The following is a 20,257-nucleotide window of genomic DNA, read 5'->3' on the forward strand; positions in this document are numbered from 1 at the left end:
ATAGCTTCAGTAGAGAAGATCTGTAACCTCTTAGCTTTTCCTATTAAAATTAAAGGGGTACTCTGGTGGAAAACAACTTTTTTTTTAATCAACTGGTGCCAAAAAGTTAAACAGGTTTGTAAATTACTTACATTACTTAAAATAAATTACTTAAAAAATCTTAACCCTTCCAGTACTTATCAGCTGCTGTATACTACAGAGGAAGTTGTATAGTTCTTTTCAGTCTGACCACAGTGCTCTCTGGTGACACCTCTGTCTGTGTCAGGAACTGTCTGGAGCAGATGTTTGCTATGGGAATTTGCTACTACTCTGGACAGTTCTTGACATGGACAGAGGTGTCAGCAGAGAGCACTGTGGTCAGGCAGAAAATAACTTTACATCTTCCTATTTACTATACAGCAGCTGATAAGTACTGGAAGGATTAAGATTTTTTATGGAAGTAATTTACAAATCTGTTTAACTTTCTGGAGCCAGTTGATATAAAAAAAAATAGTTTTCCATCGACGTACCCCTTTAACTAAGGATATTTTCACATGGGTGTTATGGCTTCCTTTATATGATTTTATTATTATCCATCTAGATATAATATGATCCAAGAATATTTTATATAAAGTGAATATTTCCACAAGATTTATTGCATTGAACGTGAATCCTTTTAATGGAATGTTAAAGGGAATCTGTCAGCTGCAATTCATGTTCCAAACTGCTGACGCTGTTCGATACCTGTTGGGGCAAAGAGTCACATGGTACCTTTTATATATGGCTGTGTTCCCATAACAAAGAGGGCTGGAACACTTCCTCGCTCCCCCTCCTATCCATGATTGACAGTTGGAGCCCTGTTTCAAAATCCTGTTCCTGTGCTGTGCATACAAATTGTGCACAGGTGCAAGATTTGGAAACAGGACTCAGCTTCTAGCTGACTGTCAATCAGGCAGGGACAGGAATGGGAGGGGGAGCGAGAAGGCGTTCTAGCCCTCTGCACTTCAAGGGCTTGAAACTCCTCTTTGGCATTGGCAGCAGAGAAAGCATTTTCTACCTTACAGAAGCACAAACAGATCTATGAGGTACCATGTGTCTTGTGGCAGTACCAGCTATATAACAGTGCCAGCAGCTTGGAATGTGACTTGCAGCTGACAGACTTTCATTAAGGGAGTTTTCTGAAAGTCATTTCACGGGACTTTTAACAAGGATGAATAGATACTAATGAATCGTGTTGCTCTTTTAACACAGCCCCATAGTTCACATTATTTGGGATAACATGGTAGTTAGAGAGATCCAGTCATACTGATGTGTCATTTATTATTCAGTCTGAGAAAGCTCTGTATAGAGTTCAAACCATTTTGGACAGATACTTCTGTTACTAAAAATCTGGGACCCATGTGTTCTGTACCTGTATATTATTTATCTTTTGTGCACCGTAGCAACCAGCAGCAGTTTTCATATTCTTTTATAAATAGTACTACACCTGTCCATGGGCTTTTGTCTGGTATTGTAGCTGTAAGCGTCATTTCAATAAACTTTTCACACGTTGTCCAGAAATGTCAAAAGTTTCGATCGCACCGAGCTTCACTCCCGAGACTGTGAATGCAAGGTGTAAAGGGTGGGCAGGGCTCTTTACTCCCCAGCCGGTCGCTCTTTCTGACCTTTCCACTCCATAGCCTTATGCAGAAAAGGGGTCAGGTTTGATTGACAGCTGGGTAGTGAGGCGCGCAATGCTGCATACTTCACCTGGCTGTAACTCGCAATTACAACAGGAAACCCGATGTGATCTTAACTTTTGACATTTCTGGACAACATTTCAAAAGTTTATTTAAATGACAGTGATGCAAATAGAGGTTCTGCAGTCCCATACTAGTAATATACAAAGGCATGTTAATGTGAATTATCTATAATCATATTTTCTATTTAAAGAAAGCCTTTCGGTTATCATTTATGAAAGATTGTTTGTTATATCTAATCCATCTTATCTAGTAGTCTGCTTCCTGGTGGATGCCATAGAGTAGAGTGACTAAATCATTTCTACTATGAACCTAAAGAATAGCAGAGGGATAACAGCGACCGTAGCTGGATTTAGACCAGATCTTTTATTGGCCAGCCTGGTGGATGTAATAATTGTTGTAAGACACACTCTGCTGGTGTTGTGACTTTTAGTAGGTGGAAAAACAGGCTTGTAATATGGACAGTAAATTGCTGGAGAAAGAGAACGCCTCTGGGAGTTGTTCCACTATGATGACAAATAACATGAGGTATTGAATCCTTTAAGAATGCGGGGGAACCAGGTTAGATGAGTGTAATACATCACCTCAGAGACATGCATCACAGGGAACTACTCACCAAGTATACCACACGTCTATTGCATGCATTTCTACAGGCAGAAAGTTCCTTATTTATACAGTTCTATACTGCAGCCATGCAGATATGACAGGTTCCCCACTATTAGGGTGTCCTATATAATGTACAGGGGGTGAAGGAGCTTTCCTATCAGGCATTAATGAGAGGTGACCCTGATACCCATCAGAGATTTCTCTGACAGGTTTGGGTGCACAAAGCCTTTCTCCAGTTAAAAAGGGGGTCAACTATTATTATTTTTTCCTTTAATAAATCTAATAACCTTTAATAACATAGAATTAAGGAAGACACCTGGCACTGCTTCGGGATTGTAGGTAAAATATGTTTCGCTGTCAGGGGGTTATGCGCCCATTCAAATCAGCTGGTATACCGGCGGTGCTCACGCTATCCAAGTTTTATTCAACAAATTATCCAAGATGAGTAAAGAAAGAGGCGGATCACTCACCAGTCCGATGCTGGGCACTTTATTAGAAGATGAATACAGTGGCTACATACGGATAGATGGAACGGCAGGACAGGAGGTGTTACAGAGCCCCGTCCGAAGCGACGGCGCCATTTCACGCCCTCTGGGCATTTCTTCAGGCCTGGAATTGACCCCTTTAATTCTATAGAGAATCTCTGGGGCCAGGTAAAAAGAGCAGTTCAGAACATGTCTATAAGGGTCTATTCACAAGGCAGAGCTTGGTATCCCCTATCCCCGAAGGATAGGGGATAAGTTTTAGATTGCGGGGGGGTCCGAGCACTGGGGCCCCCCGCAATCTCCTGTACAGGGCCATGGCAATGTACAGGAAAGGGGGCATTCCGTCCCCGCATGACGCGGCAGCTGGCACACCCCTCCATGTATCTCTATGGGATTCATGGAGGGGCGTGCCGGCTGCCGTGTCATGCGGGGAAGGAACGCCCCCTTTCCTGTACAAAGCCGCGGCCCCATAAAGGAGATCGTGGGGGGCCCCAGCACTCGGACCCCCTGCGATCTAAAACTTATCCCCTATCCTTTGGATAGGGGATGAAGTTCAGAGCACTACAGATCTCTTTTAACAATATAAATTGGGATAATGTCCTCAAAAACAAGAATACTGACACTAAATGGGAGACTTTTAAAAAATATCTTAAATTCTCACTGTAAGATGTATATACCTTATGGGAATAAAATGGTCAGGAATAAAATAAAACCAATGTGGATAAATAAAAATGTTAAGGGGGCAATAAATTACAAAAATAAAGCATTTAAAGGAAAACTGTCACATATTTTCTCCCGCACTATCCACAGGTATTGGTGGATAGTGCGGGAGACGCTGATTAAAACGAGTCCTACCTTGGTCTGATCCGCGCCGCATTTCGCCCGCAATTGTAGTTTTAATCTCTGTGTATATCCTGCTATAACACGCAAAGGCGGGGCTTCTGTGGGCTAACGGACACTGACGTCAGCGCCGCTCATGAATATTCATCCCTCCTGTTCTCCCTCTCTTTGCAGCTCCTAACCAGAGGGAGGGATGAATATTCATGAGTGGCGCTGACGTCAGTGTCTGCTAGCCCGCAGAAGCCCCGCCTTTGCCAGTTACAGCAGGATATACACAGAGATTAAAACTACAATTGCGGGCGTACGGCGGCGCGGATCAGACCAAGGTAGGGCTTGTTTTAATCACCGTCTCCCGCACTATCCACCAATACCTGTGGATAGTGAGGGAGAAAATATGTGACAGTTTTCCTTTAAACTACTAAAACAGGACGGCAGTGAAGAAGCATTAAAAAGCTATAGAGGAAAATGTAAAATATGTAAAAAAAAAAAACTGATAAAAGCCGCAAAAATAGAGACAGAAAGACCCCTTGCCAAAGAGAGTAAAACTAACACCAAAATGTCCTTTAAATACATAAATAGTCTCAGCCACCAATTGTGCAAGTTCTCCCACTTAAAAAGATGAGAAAGGCCTGTAATGTTCCTCATAGGTATACCTCAACTATGAGAGACATAATGAGAAAAAAAATCCATAAAATCACATTGTCTGATTTTGAAAATGTATTTGCAAGTTATGGTGTAAAATAAGTATTTGGTCAATAACAAAAGTTAATCTCAATACGTTGTTGCATACCCTTTGTTGGCAATGACAGAGGTCAAATGTTTTCTGTAAGTCTTCACAAGGTTTTCACACACTGTTGCTGGTATTTTGGCCCATTCCTCCAAGCAGATCTCCTCTAGAGCAGTGATGTTTTGGGACTGTCGCTGGGCAACACAGACTTTCTATTCCCTCCAAAGGTTTTCTATGGCGTTGAGATCTGGAGACTGGCTAGGCCGCTCCAGGTCCTTGAAATGCTTCTTACGAAGCCACTCCTTCGTTGCCTGGGCGGTGTGTTTGGGATTATTGTCATGCTGAAAGATCCAGCCACGTTTCATCTTCAATGCCCTTGCTGATGGAAGGAGGTTTTCAATCAAAATCTCACGATACATGGCCCCATTCATTCTTTCCCTTACACGGATCAGCCATCCTGTTCCCTTAGCAGAAAAAAGCCCCAAAACATGATGTTTCCACCCCCATGCTTCACAGTAGGTATGGTGTTCATTGGATGTAACTCAGCATTCTTTTTCCTCCAAACACGACGAGTTGAGTTTTTACCAAAAAGTTCTACTTTGGTTTTATCTGACCATATGACATTCTCCCAATCCTCTTCTGGATCATCTAAATGCTCTCTAGCAAACTTCAGATGCGCCTAGACATGTACGGGCTTGCAGATTCAGTATTTCCAGCCTGGTGCAGGTCTACAATTTTGTTTCTGGTGTCCTTCAACAGCTCTTAGGTCTTGGCCATAGTGGAGTTTGGAGTGTGACTGCTTGAGGTTGTGGACAGGTGTTATTTATACTGATAACAAGTTCAAACAGGTGCCATTAACACAGGTAACCAGTGGAGGACAAAGGAGACTCTTAAAGAAGAAGTTACAGGTCTGTGAGAGCCAGAAATCTTGCTTGTTTGCTTCAAAATACTTATTTCCCACCATCATTTGCAAATACATTCTTTAAAAATCAGACAATGTGATTTTATGGATTTTTTTTCTCATTATGTCTCTCATAGATGTGGTAAACCTATGATGAAAATTACAGGCCTCTCTCATCTTTTTAAGTGGGAGAACTTGCACAATTGGTGGCTGAATATATCATTTTTTGCTCCACTGTAATTACGTAAGGAACAATATATTGAAAGTTTAATTTGGTGACAGGTACTCTTTAAATACTTACTTTACTGCAGTCCAACAGTGGTTTCGGTCTCCTCTGCTGTACAGTGCTCCATTGTCATGGCTGCCAGCAGGCTTGGCCAATCGGACTTCATCATACTTAAAAAGTTTTAGTTTATTAAAATTTGTCAATTTCCTCCAGTACATTTCCTTAATTTCAGGTTAGAGAAGTTTTCTAGTATATTGATGCTCTATCTTTAGGATATAGGATGGACTATCTTAAGTATACAAATGTGTCATTTAAAAGGGTACTCCGGTGCTCCAGCATTCTGAACATTTTGTTCAGAATGCTAGGATCCGGAGACCATGACCCCTTGTGACATCACGCAACACCCCCTCCATTCATGTCTATGGGAGGGGGCGTGTTGACCGACACATCCCCTCCCATAGACATAAATGGAGGGGGTGTGGTGTGACGTCACGAGGGGGCATGACCATGACATCATGAGCACTACCAAAGGAACCCGGCATTTGTTTAAAACGCTGGGTGCTGCGGGAGATCATGGAGGGGCCCATATCACACATCTTATCCCCTAACCTTTGGATAGAGGATAAGATGTCTAGCAGCGGAGTACCCCTTTAAATAGGTTATCCAGTGCTTATAAATGATAATCTAATCTTTGTTCTACTGATCAGTGTGGTCACCTTAATACTCATGTATAATGGCCTATCCAAAAGCTGGTCCTATCGTTTAGGTAATTGTCCAGATTCATCTTTTCCTAACATCTCCTGGCAGGGGAGAGACTCCTACATACATTAGATAGTAGGCTGATACTGAATAAAAGGATAGGCCACCGATATGATTCTGGATAAGATCTAGAATTGCAATGTGATCATTTTCATAGTTTATCTGTAACAGACTACAAACATATCCTGATAACACGATAAGTGGAACTTTGTTGATTTTTATATCATGATCCTATTTTAATAATATAATTCAGAAATCCCAGTCCTAATGTTGATTGTAAGACGATGTAGCATTGTGGCATTGTTTGCACATTCACTCATTACAACCCTTTTTTACATTTGCATAAACCCTGATAATGTGATCATGTGGACATTCCAATGGAAGAGGTTACTCTCTAAGCCCAGGAATTAGAAGAAATGTTTAGGTCTGTGTGAGAGGTCATTCACTGCTGCACAACACGTTTATAATTATAACTAGAGAAGCAGTCTAGTAGAGGAAAAACACATACATATCTATACCTCTGCTCCCAATTGTTGAATGCCTCTGGTTATCCGGCCCAGCAAACACAAACACAGATTTAGAAAATCACTAGTGCTGCTCGCGAATATTCGCAATACAAATTTTATTTGTGAATATCGCATATTCATCGCATATCGCATGTTTTTTTTTTTTTTTTCACAGTACACATCACAGTGATCATCCCTCTCTGCTTCCAGCTTGTGTGGTGTAAAGAAGGCTCTAATACTACTGTGTGAAACTGGCGTGCAAATTTTCGCATACGCGATAATTTGTATATGCAAATTCCCGTACATGCAAATTTTTGCATATGCAAATTTGTATATGCTAATTTAGCAAATGTTACGAATATTCGTCCATATATTCGCGAAATATCGCGAATTTGAAGATGGCCTATGCTGCTCAACACTAAAAATCACAATCTAAGGGCTCCAGCATGAATGAAGAATTGTGTAATTACACTTATCTACACCTTTTTGTTCATAGATGCTAGAGCCTTTGGGTTCTTTGTACTGAAGAACATCCATTATTGTCCGGAGAACTGTCATATAAATATTCTGCCCAACTATGCAGTAATATGACTCAATCCAATATCACTAAATATCAAACTCCTAATTTTTCACTATAGTTTTTCTCTGGGTGTGTTTTTTTTTACACATAAACCCTTTTATAATTTAAACACAGTAACAGTAACATAGGAACAGAATTGCTAAATTTTCATTATAAATATGAAATGTATAGAGCTGGAGCATTATGCCTTTGTACATGTTCTAACATGAATATATATTACACATCAGGGATGATATATCTGAAACATGCATAAAGGGTCACTGTAATATTTATTCATATTTGTCTTTACCTTGACACAAGCAATAATACCAGTGGCAGCATATGTTCAGATTAAAAGCAAAAATATCTAATATGCTACATAAATCATATCTGTTAGAACTTTGCCTTTGTAGGGACAGGGGTTTAACTATCTCCTAGCAAACACCTGCAAACTGTCTTGCTGGCCATGGTGGGATGATCTACCTATTTACTAAAGTAGAAGGCTGAGACACATGCTACATGTTTGGGCCTCCCGCTCTGCATTAAATTTTATTATCCATACCAATTTTGCATCCAATAGATAACCAGGCAGGCCAATATTCAATTCTAAATTAGGTGTTTTCTCTGTGATTGAGAAGGCTTAGGCTACTTTCACACTGCCATTGTGCCCCGTCCAGGACGCTCAATAAGCTCTCTTTTTTTTCACCCTTTAACGGCCGTTATCTGGACAAGGCACAATGGGCAACAATGGGTCCCGATGGATCCCATTATAGTCAATGGAGTGTTGTAGCGAGAGAAAAAAGACAGTGCTTGCAGTATTTTTTCTCCCGCTATCCTCCCCGGGTTTCCTGATAGCTGTCACACTACCAATGTGACAATGGTAGTGTGAAAGTAGCCTTAGAAAGTTCTGGTATTCTATTGGTCCAGTCCTGCTAGGATTTCTACAATGAAGTGAGGCATTTATGTGGGGGGTGAACCAATAGAAGTTGCTGACCATGTGCTCATGTAGTGGCCAATGACCACATAACTTTGCTGGTAAATCGTACATGTATTGACATATGAGGGAATGGTTTCAACTCTGAGTTTAGTCTAAAAACCCAGAATTAGGTCTGGTTGATGAAGCTGGAGGAAAGAAGGGTAGGCTTCCACTCCACTCATGTTGAGCCAGTGTGATCCTCTAAAAGAATGTTCTCATAGGTAAAGATAAGCTGTGCCAAGGCCTGTAGAGGTCACAACAGTGAGGAAATGGGTAGTCGACACAGGATTATAAAGTGAGGGACACTGTATATGTTTAGTTAGAGGCTAGATGGTTTATTTTTGCACTGTTTTGTAAAAATGGTTTGCCATGTGTGAAGACAAAAGTGGTAAAGTGTTCTGAACCTTATCCAATGTTTTGGAGTGAGATGTACCAACCATATTACCACAGAATTGTGATCCCATGACCTGATTTACCCCCACATTGTCACAGATGACAGATTTCATTTACACTTGACTATCTATAGAGCATCCACAACCTTAAACATGTACCTGTCACTTTAAAAACAGGTTTTACATGTTGTATAGATGTTTTCATCAGTGGGGTTCTAAGTGGTAAAACACCTACCAATAGCTAGAACAAGAGGGAAGAAGCGAGTAGTTGAAAGCTGCTTCTCCCAGCTCTGTGTGAAGTTCCTCATTGTCACGTGCATAGACCTGGTAGAGAATGCAATTTTAAATGCAAGCTCAAATAACAATTGGTCAGGGTCCAAAAACATGTGCAAACATTTTTAGGAATAGAAAAACAGAGCAAATTTCTTCCAAAAACAGCATCACACCTGATCTCAGGTTGTGTTTGGTATTACTACTTTGTTCCTTTCACTTTAATGCCACACACAACCTGAGGGCAGGTGTGGTGCTGTTTTTGGAAGAACTAGTCTCCATTCTTCTAATACTGGATATACCCTTTAAAGAGTACCTGTCATCAAACCATATTTTCTAAACTAACTCCGATCATATTCCCTAACTACTCCTAACACCCCTCCTGCCCTTAAATTATTTTTCTGCAATTTAAAAAGCTCTGAATCATACCTTTCCCCTTGCTCACATTGTGTGAGCCCCCAGGAGGAAAAGTGGGTGTTTCCCAGCAGGCGCGAAGTCACTAAAGCCTGCGAAAGCTGTTCCTCGCCATGCCCCAAACGCACTTCCTGAGTTTGGTCTCCTGCCAGGCCAGGGGGAGACCAAACTAACTGTTTGACTTGCGCAGAGAACAGAACAGAGCCACCTAATGGCCATTTTTTCAATCACATTAAAAACATTGAAAGGTTGAGAATTTACTAGCAAGTAAATAGCAAAGTGATCTATAATTACATTAGGAACAACATATTAAAAGTTTAGTTTGGTGACAGGTACTCTTTAATGTGCCCATATAGCAAGATACCCAAACATAATAAATAGAGTCAAGGATGTCAATACATTTTCCCGATAATTTAACTTTTTTTCATTATATACCAGGGTAAAAAAAAAAAAAAATAGAAGACTCAGTTTTGGGCTCCCTTTTACAATAGTGTTAAACCCTTAGCTTCTGCAACAGCAGGGGTATACTTTAGGCAAACACAAAGAAGATACACTCACGCTTCCTTGTAGTTCATCACCATCTGGTAGACTTTTTATTTTCTTTAGTATACAAAAAATGTCGAGGGTTCAAACAACTTTCATGTTCACATGACTGGAATACCTCCACACAACAGAGAGAGTCAGGATTTGACGCGCAACGTTTCGGGGTCCACCCCTTACTCATGCGTGAAGTGACTCTCTCTGTTGTGTGGAGGTGTTCCAGTCATGTGAACATAAAAGTTGTTTGAACCCTCGACATTTTTTGTATACTAAAGAAAATAAAAAGTCTACCAGATGGTGATGAACTACAAGGAAACGTGAGTGTATCTTCTTTCTGTTTGCCTAAAGTATACCCCTGCTGCAGCAGAAGTTGTTGTACACCCTGGAACTTTACGTAGTATGTTGAATGGGAGCTACTAGTGGAGTTCCACACCGGGGAAGTAATCATTGAAAGACACTGATTGACTGAGACGTATTTATATTAAACCCTTAGCTAGCTTCATACTTTATATAGTTTCCCATAGACCTTCAGTTCTTCCATGGTAAGGTTATTAATAAAGAACTTGTCTGCTTTATACAGGCCCTCACAATATTGTAAGGTCATATAGAGCTAGAAGGGAAGAGTTATTTATATTGACTAAAGCCCATCCCCATAACTATCTCTTGGCTTTAAAAAAAAAAAAAAAAAAACACCAAGATCTATGGAAATTAATATGGGTCCATTTAAACAACATTATTATAAAAATAAATGGATTTCCACTGAGCTTTTTGCTTGCTTAGCGATATTCTCAGTATGTAAGAATTGTAGCTTATCAGCCGACCCCGAGCTCAGCAGCAGTCAAACTGGTTCATGCTGTTTACTTTGCGAATTCTATGGTGGAAGGACCTGAAGGATCAAGAGATAAAATGGAAAAATGGAATAATGAATAGGACCATGAATTGTATGGTGTGTACAGCACACTTTATTCTTTTTATTGTCAGCTGGTCTTTATTATAGCCTTATTTCAAATCAATGTCCTTTATCTTTCGATTCATACTGTAGAATCTACCAACAGTACAGAGACACATATCCATCTGCCAACACAAAAGGGCAAGCAAACTAAGATAGGTCAGACATGTACTGCACTCTGGGAATATACATAGAAAAAGGTCACAACACCACATAAATGGAATCATTTGTTTTCTGTGGAGAATATATAAATAAAAAAAATAAAAAATTATATATATATATATATATATATATATATATATATATATATATATAGATTAGTTAGGAGTAGCCGTATTTGTCCAGTGATGCAAAAAGCTAAATCATCGGTAGTTGCAGTATCTTGTAATACCTTTTTTATTGGACTAACAAGATTATGTAGAGACAAGCTTTCGGGATTCCTCCCTTTATCAAGTCATAAGCATTTCTGAGCTCACAAGGAGAAAAAACAGGTTCTATCTCACAAATATGCAGGGGTTAAAACAACATATGTGGAGAATATATATACATCCCAATAATCTTAAAATATTAAAGCAATGCACATAATAACTGGCAATGCTACAATGGATAAATTGTAATGGATAAATGGATAAATCTCGTCCAGAAGGTAGTAAACTCTTTCTCTCTCTAGGGTCAAACTCAAGGCTCACCATGTTATTTTATGTGGCCTGCAAGATCCAGGTACAAATCACTCTCTGTACTGGCACAACCCTCTCTGCATGAGCTGCCCCCTGTGCTGGAGCCACCCCCCTCTGCATGAGCCACCACCTGTGCTAGCGCTGCTCCTCCACATGATCTGCTCCCTATGCTGGCACTGCCCCTCTACATGATCTGCTCCTTATGCTGCCACTGCCCCCTGTACATGATCTGCTCCCTATGCTGGCACTGCCCCCTCTACATGATGTGCTCCCTATGCTGCCACTGCTCCCTCTACATGATCTGCTCCCTATGCTGACACTGCCAGCTCTACATGATCTGCTCCCTATGCTGCACTGCCCCCTCTACATGATCTTCTCCCTATGCTGGCACTGCCACCTCTACATGATCTGCTCCCTATGCTGGCACTGCCCCTCTACATGATCTCCTCCCTATGCTGACACTGCCCCCTCTACATGATCTGCTCCCTATGCTGGCACTGCCCCCTCTACATGATGTGATCCTAATGCTGGCACTGACCCCTCTACATGATCTGCTCCCTATGCTGGCACTGACCCTCTACATGATCTGCTCCCTATGCTGGCACTGCCCCTCTACATGATCTGCTCCTTATGCTGGCACTGCCCCTCTACATGATCTGCTCCCTATGCTGCACTGCCCCATCTACATGATCTGCTCCCTATGCTGACACTGCCCGCTCTACATGATCTGCTCCCTATGCTGGAACTGCCCCTGTACATGATCTGCTCCCTATGCTGGCACTGCCTCCTCTACATGATCTGCTCTCTATGCTGGCACTGCCACCTCTACATGATCTGCTCCCTATGCTGGCACTGCCCCTCTAAATGATCTGCTCCCTATGCTGGCATTGCCCCTCTACATGATCTGCTGCCTATTCTGGCACTGCCCCCTCTACATGATCTGCTCCCTATGCTGGCACTGCCCCCTCTACGTGATCTGCTCCCTATGTGGGCACTGCCCCCTCTACATGATCTGTTCCCAATGCTGGCACTGCCCCTCTACATGATCTGGTCCCTATTTTGGAACCTCCCCTCTACATGATCTGCTCCCTATGCTGCACTGCCCCCTCTACATGATCTTCTCCCTATGCTGGCACTGCCACCTCTACATGATCTGCTCCCTATGCTGGCACTGCCCCTCTACATGATCTCCTCCCTATGCTGACACTGCCCCCTCTACATGATCTGCTCCCTATGCTGGCACTGCCCCCTCTACATGATGTGATCCTAATGCTGGCACTGACCCCTCTACATGATCTGCTCCCTATGCTGGCACTGACCCTCTACATGATCTGCTCCCTATGCTGGCACTGTCCCTCTACATGATCTGCTCCTTATGCTGGCACTGCCCCTCTACATGATCTGCTCCCTATGCTGCACTGCCCCATCTACATGATCTGCTCCCTATGCTGACACTGCCCGCTCTACATGATCTGCTCCCTATGCTGGAACTGCCCCTGTACACGATGTGTGCCCTATGCTGGCACTGCCCCTCTACATGATCTGCTCCTTATGCTGGCACTGCCCCCTCTACATGATCTGCTCCCTATGCTGGCACTGCCCCTCTACATGATCTGCTCCCTATGCTGACACTGTCCGCTCTACATGATCTGCTCCCTATGCTGGCACTGCCCCTCTAAATGATCTGCTCCCTATGCTGGCATTGCCCCCTCTACATGATCTGCTCCCTATGCTGGCACTGCCCACTCTACGTGATCTGCTCCCTATGTGGGCACTGCCCCCTCTACATGATCTGCTCCCAATGCTGGCACTGCCCCTCTAAATGATCTGCTCCCTATGCTGGCATTGCCCCCTCTACATGATCTGCTCCCTATGCTGGCACTGCCCACTCTACGTGATCTGCTCCCTATGTGGGCACTGCCCCCTCTACATGATCTGCTCCCAATGCTGGCACTGCCCCTCTACATGATCTGCTCCCTATGCTGCACTGGCCCTCTACATGATCTGCTCCCTATGTTGGCACTGCCCCCTCTACATGATCTGCTCCCTATGCTGGCACTGCCCCTCTACATGATCTGCTCCTTATGCTGGCACTTCCCCCTCTACATGATCTGCTCCTTATGCTGGCACTGCCCCCTCTACATGATCTGCTCCTTATGCTGGCACTAGCCCCTGTACATGATGTGCTCCCTATGCTGGCACTGCCCCCTTTCCATGATCTGCTCCCTATGCTGGCACTGCCCCCTCTACATTATCTACTCCCTATGCTGGCACTGCCCCACTACATGATCTGCTCCCTATGCTGGCACTGCCCCCTCTACATGATCTGCTCCCTCCGCCGGAATTCGCAATTTCATCCAAGCTTTGTTGAACGAAATTTCTGCAAAATTGCGGAAATTCCACCACGTGAACAAACCTTAATAGTGAAAAGGAAACCAGCAGTGCAAATAGCAAAGCATTGTACTGACCAGTGAGAATCCCACGTGCCCAATGCACATTTCACTATGATGTTTCTTCCAGGGAATTAACAATCCTCAGTATAGATATAAAGAAGTACAATCTTCATGCACCTCTTTGGTTGTCCCATTAGGGCACTGTACAAAAAATAGTACAGCCATGGGACTAAGGCATGAGATGGGAACTTACTTGTCAGTAGAAAATGTTCCAACCATACGCAATATCTGTGTGGATAAATAAGTCCACCATTGGCCAAGCATTGACTGGTGGCCAAACTGTGTGTCTGAATTTTATATTTCCAAAAAAAAAAATCCTATTTAGCATTAATAGGGAGATGTATCTTACAATCTATTCCTATATTTAGTCTTCTGCCTAGATCAGTGTTTCCCAACCAGGGTGCCTCCAGCTGTTGCAAAACTACAACTCCCAGCATGCTGGGAGTTGTAGTTTTGCAACAGCTGGAGGCACCCTGGTTGGGAAACCCTGGCCTAGATTCTGTGCTGTCTCTTAGTATTGCTCTTTTATGTAGGCTGCTGCTCTTCTTGTGCTGACTGTGGCCTTTTCTCCTTCTGGTAAAAGCTTTGACCTTTTTCTATCGCACTGGAGTGTAAATGTAAGCTGCAGGCCATAATGGGGATGACTTTATTTAGCAGTTTTCAGAAGCCAACCGTGTATTTAGAGGCAGTAATCCTGCAGCTTTACCTGTGCTTTGGCAGCTGCTGTCACTTTTAGGGAAAATTGAAAGTTGTACTCGGTATCTCAGGGAGATTAGATTAAGGGAGTGGGATTTCACAGCGCATGGACTGACGTCCGCCCAATTGTTCTCTCTGATAAGATGTTTTACAATATGAGAACAATTATTTCATTGATAATACAGTATTGCTGGTTGTCTGCCAATTGCTTCAAACCCCCCCCCCCCCTATTTTTTTTTTTTACTTATTATAACTATAGAGACTATATTCAACAACCACACATTTTTTTTTAGCAAGACACACTTTGTACTAAGCATAAAAATCTTGTAAAAAAGCATATGCATTATATAGACTAAAGTCAAGGGGATATAAATAAAGGCTGATAGGAGGCACCATTCCCTTCACTACCCTAGACCTACATTATAGCTGGTATTGACATTTCAACTACCCTAGACCACTATATAACTGGTATTAACTTTTTACTACCCTAGACCACTATATAACTGGTATTAACTTTTTACTACCCTAGACCACTATATAACTGGTATTAACTTTTTACTACCCTAGACCACTATATAACTGGTATTAACTTTTTACTACCCTAGACCACTATACAACTGGTATTTACCTTTTTACTACCCTAGACCATTATATAACTGGTATTAACCTTTTTACTACCCTAGACCACTATATAACTGGTATTTACCTTTTTACTACCCTAGACCACTATATAACTGGTATTAATCTTTTTACTACCCTAGACCACTATATAACTGGTATTAACCTTTTTACTACCCTAGACCACTATATAACTGGTATTAACCTTTTTACTACCCTAGACCACTATATAACTGGTATTAACCTTTTTACTACCCTAGACCACTATATAACTGGTATTAATCTTTTTACTACCCTAGACCACTATATAACTGGTATTAACCTTTTTACTACCCTAGACCACTATATAACTGGTATTAATCTTTTTACTACCCTAGACCACTATATAACTGGTATTAATCTTTTTACTACCCTAGACCACTATATAACTGGTATTAACTTTTTACTACCCTAGACCACTATATAACTGGTATTAACTTTTTACTACCCTAGACCACTATATAACTGGTATTAACTTTTTACTACCCTAGACCACTATACAACTGGTATTTACCTTTTTACTACCCTAGACCACTATATAACTGGTATTTACCTTTTTACTACCCTAGACCACTATATAACTGGTATTAACCTTTTTACTACCCTAGACCACTATATAACTGGTATTTACCTTTTTACTACCCTAGACCATTATATAACTGGTATTAACCTTTTTACTACCCTAGACCACTATATAACTGGTATTGACATTTCAACTACCCTAGACCACTATATAACTGGTATTCATCTTTTTACTACCCTAGACCACTATATAACTGGTATTAATCTTTTTACTACCCTAGACCACTATATAACTGGTATTAACCTTTTTACTACCCTAGACCACTATATAACTGGTATTAATCTTTTTACTACCCTAGACCACTATATAACTGGTATTAACCTTTTTACTACCCTAGACCACTATATAACTGGTATTAACCTTTTTACTACCCTAGACCACTATATAACTGGTATTAACCTTTTTACTACCCTAGACCACTATATAACTGGTATTAATCTTTTTACTACCCTAGACCACTATATAACTGGTATTAACCTTTTTACTACCCTAGACCACTATATAACTGGTATTAACCTTTTTACTACCCTAGACCACTATATAACTGGTATTAACCTTTTTACTACCCTAGACCACTAGGGAAAAGAGAAAAAGGCTCTTATCTTCACAGATGATATCCGAAAAAGGATAAGATCTGAAATTGAAGTCTTGGCAGCTGCTAACTCCACTTCCCACATTCAAAACATATACATGATCCATCAAGCCAAGCATGGATGTGTATAACGGAATTTGTGAAGAAAAGCTATGTATGAATTAAACTAAAATGAAGACGTTTTACAAAAATCTTATATGTATTGCAGTGCCCACTTACCAAATATGCTATATTATTTCTTACAAGGGGCTGCAAAGTCATGATGGTTTACAGAATGGCCTATTTCTGAGAAAAGAATGTTTATGGGAAAAGTTACATTATACTGTACATAGAGGTATACTAGGAAATTAGAAAAATGGCAACAATTGAATATTGCAGAGTTATAAAACAAATTCTTTTATCTTGTAGCTTTCAACTAATAAGATGTAGGGGCAAAGAATTATAGCTTCCTTACAATAATTTAAATACAAGACACAATCTATGAATAGAATAACTATGTAAATGAATCTCATATATGATATAGAAATTCAAAAGAGGTGTCACCTAGGAGATTCACTGAGCAATTTACAGTAATTCTTGGAATGGGCAGAATTCCCAAATTATGGATCACCACTCATGTCATAGAAATTAACATCAATCTCATCCTGTTTCTCTGATACAGATGTCCAGATCCCCTCCATAGAGGAAAAAAAGAATAAAGGAATTATCCCCAGATAAACAGTAATGCCTTCTCCACAGGATAGGCGATAACTGCCGGGAATGGAAGAATATTGCCCTTTGACTGAATGGAGCGCAGTGTGTATGAGCAGCCATTCATTCATACTCATATTCCGAACATGACTGGGCTCAACAATGTTTGGAAACCCTTACAGAGAATGAATGGTAGCCCATTGTCAGGATCAGTGGAGATCCCAGCATACAGACACCACTGATTATGAATAAGGAATAACTTTCGTCTTGGTATAACCCCTTTAAAGGGTTTTTCATGTCATAAAGTGATGACCTATTGCTAGATGGGGTTTGGACCTCTGGAACCCCACCAATTGTAAGAATGAAGGGAACATCCTGCTGTTGTAGCACTGTGTTCACTTTAGTGTTTATTTTCCGATCACAGCAGCCCCCGGCCAACCAGCTGTGCATAAAATGGCAGCACATGCCCATTAAAGTGAATGGGGTTAGCTGCAGTTTCAAGCAAAGCCAGGTATTTTGAATAGATATTCCTCTTACCTTTAATGAAAACTTAAACATTATGTTATGGGAATTACAAAATACCTTCTTGGTCCTCACCTCATTTTACCTCATTAGGTTCAGTGTCATTGGCTGAACAAATATTTACCCAGGTTTGGGGTAATTGACTTGTCATGGCCCAGACTGGTTCCCACACTTAGTGTATCTAATTCTAAACATCCTTTACCAAAATATTCTACCTGGCTAAGTGCTGAATGTTGACTCATTTTATCATTGGCCACTAGATCAAACAGACTTAAGTTTCTGCGCTTTTAATGAATTACAGTAAGAACCCAATGTAAAAATACAGTAGGTAAAATGTATCATACTGACTTTGGTTGATCACTTTTGCATATAGTGAAATAAACACAATAGCCCTTTTTGGCTCCTTTTTGGCTTTGTACTTTATCTTGTCCCTTTTGTAGGAGATCTCCTCCATTTCCTGTTGGTTCCTCTATGACATCCTTGAATGGAAATTATCAACCATCCAAGCACTGCTTGCTTAGGGGAAAACTCAGTGTCAGAAAAGCTGAGGCTTAGGCTAGTTTCACACAAGCATAACACAGATACTATTTTGCATCCATATTACCACCACATGTCCCGGCCCAACCTTGTTTCTCATGACCCAAAGTGACAGCTGTCATTTCAGGTCCCCAGGCCACCAATTAGGCTGGGGCTTGTTGCCATAATACAGAAGCGAAAATGCACCTGTATTACTGGCCCAAGAGAGGTGTTTGTTTGGTAAGAGTCTTCCCACATGAGAGAGATCATCGGTGTTCTTTTTTATCTCACAACAGTGGCTCTGGTACAAATCCTATATTGAAGGAGTCATTCCATGGTTACAACACTACCCATGCACACGATAGGTGATAAACATCTGATCGGTGTCGAACTGCCTACATACCAGATCCCAGCTTCATGCACACAGACTCGCAAGCGAGGGAGATAGGGTCCCAGCTGTCAGACTATCACCAATCACCATTATAACCCCAAAATAACCCCTTTAACTCTTTAACCTTGTAGAACCACTGCTTTGACTACAAGTCACAATCATGTTTCATTTGTGAGAACCAGTCCTGTCCCAATATTTCAACTTTCGTGATAACTGCAGTCCCAGTTTAACCATGAGAAGTGGTTAGTTACAAAAATGACTTGAAAAGAGCACTGATCTGATAGATTGGCGCTGCTTTTCAAAGCCTATTACATGGCTTGACTATCATGCCAGGAGGGTCACATGAACAATTGCTGGATTGCCCTTTGCTGCCATCATTTGTCAGCCACATATCTCCTACTACACAGGGACATGTGCGGCCAATGAGCAAGGATTTTTTTTAGCAAGTTACAACAATGTGATCAGCTGACAAACAAGCATTAGCTTTCCCTATGATCACGGACAATATTAGATATTATTGTTCAGCCAATGATCCCTCTTCATATAATTGGGCCCTTACTGTATTTCTATCTCTCAGTGTTGAGAGGGTCAAGGAGGTAATTACATTTTTATGACAGTATCAAAATATCCAGTAAAGAAGGGCCACAATAATGATTACTCAGCGTCTACTACATCCTGCGCTCACAGATACAGGCAATTATTTAAAAAGTACCTGTCACCAAACTAAAGTTTTAATATATGATTCCTTATGTTATTATAACACACTTTGCTATTTACTTGCTGTTAAAATTCTCAACTTTTATATGTTTTAATTGTGATTGAAAAATACGGCCACTAGGTGGCTCTGTTTTGTTCCCTGCGCAAGTCAAACAGTTAGTTTGGTCTCCATCCGTACTTGCAAAAGTCCAAACTCAGGAAGTGCATGCGGGGCATGGCGAGGTACAGCTCTAGCAGGCTTCAGTGATGTCACGCCTGCTGGGGAACGCCAACTTTCTCCTGTCAGGAGCTCATACAATGGGAGCATTTTACAGAGCTTTTTAAAACTCTGAATTTTTAGGGCAGGAGGGTGTTAGGAGTAGTTAGTGAATATCATCTGAGTTAGTTTAGAAAATATGTTTTGGTGACAGATACTCTTTAATAGTCTCTAATAGGTCCATAGTCCAAGAGTGTCTAATATGGCAATTATGGGTTGATTCATTTCTTTATACCATCTTTATAGAGGTTATAGCTTTGTTTTTCTGATACAAAGCTCTTCAGGAGATAACCAAATATTGCTTATACATTGAATTCAATAATGAAATCAGAAACTCTTAAAGTAGAATGCGTCATGAGAAAAATAACCTATTGTTTAAATCAAACTTTTATGTTAAACATGTTTTTAAGAATTTTTAATGATGTTTTTTCTATGCTATTTATATTGTAAAACAATTTTAAAATCTTGCAGGTTTTAGTCTGGCCACTAGGTTTAACCCCTTAATAATAATTCATGATATATATTTTTTTCTGGCCTTTTAACATCCATTAATTCAAAAATCAGCAATTCTGGAATTTGATATTTTTGTACTTCAATGCCATTCACCATGCAGTTTTTATTAACATCATATTTTGATAG

At 40.9% G+C, this 20,257-nt stretch overlaps 1 protein-coding gene across 4 annotated transcripts in view; it reads left to right on the forward strand.

Annotated features, from left to right (window-relative positions):
* The window catches only part of LOC130355758 (uncharacterized protein C4orf19 homolog), an 81,148-nt gene that overhangs the window by 12,698 nt on the left and 48,193 nt on the right, over positions 1-20,257 (forward strand). Inside the window, exon 2 of one of the 4 annotated variants that reach the window (XM_056556374.1) lies at positions 3,824-3,975. The exons of the other annotated variants lie outside the window; for them this stretch is intronic. The gene's annotated coding sequence lies outside the window, so the exon portion shown is untranslated. The remainder of the gene's footprint in view (positions 1-3,823; positions 3,976-20,257) is intronic. 4 annotated transcript variants of the gene reach the window in all.

This window comes from Hyla sarda, chromosome 1 (genome assembly GCF_029499605.1).
Source record: "Hyla sarda isolate aHylSar1 chromosome 1, aHylSar1.hap1, whole genome shotgun sequence".
NCBI classification, from domain to species: domain Eukaryota; kingdom Metazoa; phylum Chordata; class Amphibia; order Anura; family Hylidae; genus Hyla; species Hyla sarda.